Source organism: Gossypium arboreum, chromosome 7 (genome assembly GCF_025698485.1).
Source record: "Gossypium arboreum isolate Shixiya-1 chromosome 7, ASM2569848v2, whole genome shotgun sequence".
Classification (NCBI taxonomy): domain Eukaryota; kingdom Viridiplantae; phylum Streptophyta; class Magnoliopsida; order Malvales; family Malvaceae; genus Gossypium; species Gossypium arboreum.
Window position 1 is genome coordinate 103,099,884 of NC_069076.1, and position 7,499 is coordinate 103,107,382.

The following is a 7,499-nucleotide window of genomic DNA, read 5'->3' on the forward strand; positions in this document are numbered from 1 at the left end:
ACCAAGAACTTACCTTCAATTTTCCTCCTCCTAATGACCGAATACTCAAGAGCTTTCTCCTCTCCTTTCTCTTCTCTAACTTTCAGCTATGATGAACAAAGATGGTCAAAACTTTGTTCTTTTTACCCCTTTTTCTTTTAATAAAACTTCATATTTCATCCATTTAATTCTTTAATACAAAAGACATGATATTCTTATCATGAAACATTTACCTAACCCATTATCATGGAATATTTACCTAATCCATTATCATGGAACATTTACCTAACCCATTATCAATTTGTATCAATTTGTACCATAAATTATGGATATCAAGTACTCATATTGTCTACAACAACATGATGGCTAGCCACTTCATGTAAAATGGAAGGTTTATCATGCAAATCCTCCTATTTTGCACTCCTATTTATTTGGCCACTTCAATTTAGCCTATAGCATTTTCAAACATTTTCACATAGGTTCTATTTCATAATTTCACTCACAAATGACAAAATCAAAGCATGAAATTTGTCAACATTCACAGAATTCCCGAAAATTTGGGCGTTACATTGACAACATGTCTCCGTAAGTTTCGAAAGAAATATGCCCATGATTCAGAGTGTAACAGCTAAATTTTTCAGTGGTATCAAAAAACAGTGATTGGAGATTACAAAATCCAATGAGTAAGTTTAGAAATTTTAATAAATAATAATTATGGGCCAAGCGCGAATTTAAAAAAAAATTGAATTAGTGAATTTTGCGATTTTAAAAAAATTAATCAGGTAAAATGGGTTGAAAACGAGGTATGAGACCTCAAATTCATAAACCGAGCCATAAATATTTTTAGAAATATTTATGGAGTGTTAGTAAGTCCGTATTAAAGTTTCGTCAAGAAATTTTAAGGTTTTGGTAGTCAATTGGGTAAAAAGTACTAAATTGAATTAAGTGTAAAATTATGAAATGTGATTAAATAGCTCTAGTAATAATTAAAGGAGAACTAAATAGGCAATTAAACACCCATTATTGGGCTGGACGGCATGTGTGTGTAGGAAAAATAAAAATCAAGTGTGAACAAGGGGCAAAATTGGAAATTTTGCAAATTAAGCATATAAAACAACAAAATTGAAAAATCTAGAGATATCATCATTCTTCTTCAGCAAAAACGCCATGAGAGGTCTGAAAGTTGTTGTTTTTCATAGTTTGACATATGTGAGTTCAATTCTTGCCCTTTTCTTTGAGATTTTTATGTTTTTGTGACTTTTACAATTAGGTCAAAGTGTTTAATTCATTAGTTTTTGATTTTATGGACAAAATTGAAAGCTACCATTGATAAGTGTTGGCTGTTTATGATGAACTAAAATAGATTTGAAGCTTTTACTTTGTTGTTTGATGATTTTATCAAGTAATTTCAATAGAAATTGATTTTAGAACCTAATTGTGAAAAAGTTGTGAACTAAGGTTTAGTGTTGAAATTATGATTTTTAAAGGTTGTGTAATAGTTTAGAATGATGGAATAAAAATGTTAATTGAGAAAAATTAGCTTAAGTGATGGGCTAATTGAGCAAGGACTGAATTGTATGACCAGTGAAATTTAGAGGAAAAATGGTAATAAACATCTTGAACTAAAACAGTTTTGGATAGCAGCAGTAGATTAACTTTGAAAAATCACCATAAATTTTAGAAATTGAATTAGAGGATGAAAAAAATATTGAATTAAAGCTTATTGAGTTTAGTTTCTTATAGAAGAAACAGTGTAAGCAATTAAATTGTAAGTTATGAGATATAATAAATTTTGTGAGACAAGGTCAGAATGAATTCGGGTTCCCCTGTTCTGACTTTGGAAAATCACAAAAATTTGGAGAAAAATAATTAGAGGCTCAAAATTCTATTTTTAGAATCCTTAATGAGTCTATTTTCAAGAGAAATCAATGAGAACATTATCCGAGTTCTGTACTATGAGATAATTAATTTCAAGTGAAGAGAGGTCAGAACTGTCTGATAGTGAAACAAGGGAAACTTTAATGAATAAACTGTACTAATTGGCTACACTAAAAATTCTGAAAATTTTATGGTGGAAATATATGTGAGTCAAGTTTCATGGAAAATTTACAGATCTTAATTTAGATCTCTGTAGCTCAAATTAAAAATAATTTAGTGACTGTGACACGAATAGACAGCTTTAAAAAAAATTATAAGTAAATAGTGAGATCATAGATAATGTTACTTATAAGAATGCTATATACATTTAGGATGTGGAATGGGGAGGAGGAGGAGGAAAATAAATATATGAATTTTCAGCTAGCAAGGGTTTTGTTGGGTTTTTCACACAGGAAGAAAAACATAACTAAGTTATTCGGATAAAATATGAAGCTCTTGTTAAAGCTAGAGCAACAAAGTAATTATTCCGGATGAAATATGAAGCTCTTATTAAAGTTAGAGCAACAAGGTAATAATTCCGGATGAAGTATGAAGTAAGTTTGAGATTCAAAGACTTAGGAGTTGTAAGATTCAAAGACTTAGGAGTTGTAACCAAACGAACAGAAGCAAATGGGATGAAAAATTTAGAGAAGTATTTCATATTTCATCCGTATAACAGCCTAATTTTCAGTGGTGTCGGAACAGTGATTCGAGATCACTAAATTAGATAAATGAGTAGGAAATATTCTTAGTTTAGTGAGTATAAGTTAAATGTGAAGTTAGAAAAAATTTTGAAGTAGTGAATAGTGTACTAAAAATAAATATTAAAATAATTAGAATCGAAAACGAGGTATCGAGACCTCAAGAATTTTAAATCGAGCCATAAATATTTTTATAAATATTTATGGAGTGTTAATAAGTCAGTATTAAAGTTTCGTGAAGAAATTTTAAAATTCTGATAGTTAATTGAACAAAAAGGACTAAATTGTATTAAATGCAAAATTATGGGAAATAATTAAATAGCTTAAATGATAAAAGAAAGAGGGTTTAAAAGGAAAATAGACCCAAGGTCTCTTTGGGCTGGACGGCAATGGCATGAAATCAGCAAGAAAATAAGGAGAATTAAGGGCAAAATTGGAAAATTGCAAAATTTACTTAATAAAGCTAGGACTAAAGTGGAATTATCTAGATTTCTCTTTATTTTCTCTTCATATTCATCAGCTGAAAAACAGCCATGGAAGGAGGTTCAAGCTTGTTTTCATGCTCTAGCTTCATGTAAGTTTAATTCTTGCTTTCTCCTTGAAATTTCTATGTTTTTGGAATTTTACAATTGGGTCCAACTTACTATTTCATTAGTTTTTGATTCCATGGCTAATTTTTAAAGTTTTTATGGATGATTTCTGAAATAATATGATGAATAATCATAGAATTGAAGCTTTAATTTTGGTATATGAAGATTTTATCAAGTAAAATTGATGGAAATTCATTTTAGGACCTAATTAAGAAAGAGTTTGGAATTAATATCTAATGCTAAAGTTCTGATTTTTAGGGGTTATGAAGAAGTTTAAAATGATATACTAAAGTATTAATTGAGAAAAATTAGCTCAATTGAGGGGTTAATTGAGCAAGGACTGAATTGTATAAACTGTGAAATTTGGGACAAAATGGAAATCAACATTTTTCACTAAAACTGTTTTGGACAGCAGCAGTAGTGTAACTTTGAAAAATCACCAAAAATTTTATAAATCGAATTAGAGGATTAATAAAATATGAAATTAAAGCTTATTGAGTCTAGTTTCTTATAGAAGAAATGATGTAAGCAATGGAATTGTAAATCATGAGATATGATAAATTTTGTGAGACAAGGTCAGAATGATTTCGGGTTCCCCTGTTCTGACTTTGTAAAATCATAAAAAATTTGATAAAAATAATTAGGGGCTTAAATTTATATGTTTAGAATCTTGAATGAGTCTATTTTCAAGAGAAACAAACGGAAACATCATTCGAATCCTGTACGAGTAGATAATTAGTTTTTAGTGAAGAAGGGTCGGAACTGTCAGACAACAGAACAGGGGAGACTTCAATGAATAAACTGTATTAATTGGCCAAACCAAAAATTATGAAATTTTTATGGTAAGAAGATATATGAGTCTAGTTTCATGAAAAATTAGCAGATCTTAATTTTGAGTTCCGTAGCTCCAGATATAAATAATTTAGTGACTATGACACAGATGGACAGCTTGAATATCCACATAAGTAGATAATGAAAATTATGGATAATATTACCTACAAGTGCGTTGTTCATACTAAGGATGTGGATGGAGAGGGGGAGGAGGAAAATATACAAAAATATATGAATGACTCGTGTATAAATTAAACACATGCCCGATTATAATCGATAAGTGTTGGATTAGAAATGATATAATGTTTTATGTGGAATATTTATTATGAAATTATGATTATCATTATAATACAAAATTTGTACTTGTGATTTTATATGGCTAAATTTTAGTGATTATTTGTTAATTTTATAAATTTCATGATGTGTTATTTCATATGTATTGATGATAAAATCGTGAATAATGTAAAAGCATGAAAATTGAATAAATGATCAAATTGAGCGTTTCAGTTCAGTGACAAGATGAATTGAAGGAAAAGACCATAGTTGGACCATGGCAACAAGGATAAGTGAAAGTGATAAGTAATAGCTTCGGCTACACTTATCTGATCAAGGATAAGTAAAAGTGATAAGTAATAGCTTCGGCTACACTTATCTGGTCAAGGACAAATGACAAGTGAAAAGTGGTAGCTTCGGCTACCTGATTAGTGAAAAGTGGTAGCTTCTGCTACCTAATCAATGAAAAATGGTAGCTCCGACTACCTGATCAATGAAAAATGGTAGCTCCGGCTACCTGATCAGTGAAAGTGGTAGCTTCGGCTACAAGTGACAAGTGATTTCCGTGTAAGACCATAGCTATGACATCGATATATAAAGATGTGTAAGACCATAGTTGAACTATGACATCGAGTAAACGAAGTACTCAATTCCGTAAGACGTTCACTAATTTGACAAAGTTTGGGAAGTGTTACATGGAATTATGTGATACAGGAAGTACGAGTTGATAAGATATGAGTATAGAACTTGGTTGATAAATGAATTCATTTGTGATTATATAATTGTTCATCTTGAATATACTGTCCATATGTATTGATAATTCAAACGTATTAATGAATAAAGTTCCGACATGGAATAAATTGAACACGAGATAAATAATTATGAAATTGAACTCGGAATTCATGAAAATGATGGTTATTGATATATAGAGACATGAGACATTGGTATATGAATATGGAAAATATTTGATAAATGTGTTTATTCATAATTATGGAATTATATACCTCATGTGTACTATTTGCATAAAGATGATATTTCAAATACTTTGGTTATTTAAGCTTAAATATGAAACAATATGAAATCAAGATAAGTTGTTATAAAAATATATTTAGATTACAGAGATATGGCTGATGTATGTTGTATGATTACATAACGTGAAATTGTGTATATATATGAGAAATTTAATGAGAAATGAGCCATACACGTTTCTTGTTATTTATATGAAGTGTACGACTGACAAGGGTAATAAAGTTATAAACAGAGAGTTACACGGGTTGAAAACACGGGCGTGTGACTCTTCAAAGTGTGAAAATTTTCTAAGTGTTGCAAAAGTTCATATGTTTACGGTTTGGTCCTAAACCACCCTGAATGTATGTTTTGGGCCCCATAGGCCCATATAAGGGACGTTAAACATATGTATGAAAGTTTTTAATTTAGAAGAAATTTTATGGCTGATTTTTACATGATTGATCATACTAAGTTCGGTAATGCCTCGTACCCTATTCTAGGCTCGGAATACTGGTAGGGGGTGTTACAATCCGGGTAACATACATATTGTTGTTTGTTGCCACCCTTAATAGGTTTACATTTAAAATGGATAATTTGTATGTTTTAGACTCAGGGACTAAATTGAATAAAAGAAAATTTGTAGGGGCAATTTTGTAGAAATGTCAAAAATGACCAAAATGAAGGAAATGAATTGTTTTATTATTTAAATTATAAAATTGAATGAAACTATTAATTTAGATCAAGATCGGGTGAAAACATGTTTTAGGGATTAAATTAAAAAGTGTTGAAATTGTGGAAAATTTTGTTATTTTATAGAATTTATGGGGTTTTATCAATATATATAAGAATAATTAGGTTCGAAACAAGGATTTAATTACAAGAACTTTATTTTTCTTTGTCTAAGGATGAAATCATCATTAATCAAAAGTTTAGGGGTAAAATAATAATTTTGCCTAGAGATTAATTGAATGTATTAGAATATGAAATAAATAAAAATGATGATCAAATTTATTTATAAAGATCTGGGTGGCTCAAATATGAAACTTGAACGTGAAAAAAAAAGTTTTCGGATTAGTAAAACTATAAATACGAATAAGCAATGAAGTAAGTTCGTGCAACTTGAATTGAGTTATTGAATGTTTAAATTATACATTTAAGTGACATGAATGTGAATTGAATGTTTAAATGTATGTTTTAGGCTTTAAGGGCCCAGTAGAGGAATATTAAGATTATTTTCAGAATATGAATAATAAAATATTCAGAATTATCTGAAAATGCTCAGTAAACTCTCGTAATACCTCGTACCCTATTCCGAAAACTGATACGGGTAGAAGGTGTTACACAGAGTTCTTCGACTCTATGATGGCAAAAGCGATTGGTAGTACATTTCCATTACCGTCTTGTGCAACCGCAATCAGAAGTATCTGCGTGTATTTTTCATAAAGCCATGTTCCATCAACTTGCACTACCGGTTTGCAGTGGGAGAAGGCCCTAACACATGGACCGAAAGTCCAGAACAGTCGACGAAACACTCTTTTTCCCAGTTCCAATTCTCCATTAGGGCCTCTATAAGGCAACGTTTGCAAGTCCACGACAGTTCCTGGGACATACTCTACCATTGCTGAAATCCAACTCTGAAGTTCATTGTATGACTCATCCCAGTCGCCGGACAATTGTTGCATGGCCATTTGTTTCGCCCACCACGCTTTCCTGTATGACACTCTGTACTAAAATCGAGCTCGCATGTCTGCAATCAATGTCGACACAGGAATGATTGGGCTATCTTTCACCAGTGGCATGATGCAGTTGCAAATACTTTTGGCATCCAATTTTCGGTGGTCTTGAGACATACGTGCGAAAGTACATGTATGACGCCCTTCTAATTTTAGTATTTGTCTCTGTTGAGTCATCTGTATAAATACAGCACGAACTCGCCAACCACACCCATCGTCGACTCTCCAACATTCCCCAACGTATAATGTCGGTGTAGATTTGGCAACCTTGTAATCAATCGACAACTTCATGCTGTATTGTTTGATGGTAATCACACAAGCCGCCTTGTTCTCGAACTGTTGCCCAACGAACAACTCGTCGAACTGTGAATTTGACGCCAATCTATGAGCAGGTACTATATCAGCGTACTCAGGGAACTCGAATGCATGCGCTGCATTTGGATCTACGTTCAACATGTTGCCCCCAA

General features: G+C 31.4%; 1 long non-coding RNA gene across 1 annotated transcript; it reads left to right on the forward strand.

Annotated features, from left to right (window-relative positions):
• Positions 1–1,118: 1,118 nt before the first annotated feature.
• Positions 1,119–5,734, forward strand: LOC128295547 (uncharacterized). Its single transcript, XR_008286049.1, has 2 exons — positions 1,119–1,188; positions 4,526–5,734. It is a non-coding gene; the product is annotated as an uncharacterized LOC128295547 (long non-coding RNA).
• Positions 5,735–7,499: the final 1,765 nt, after the last annotated feature.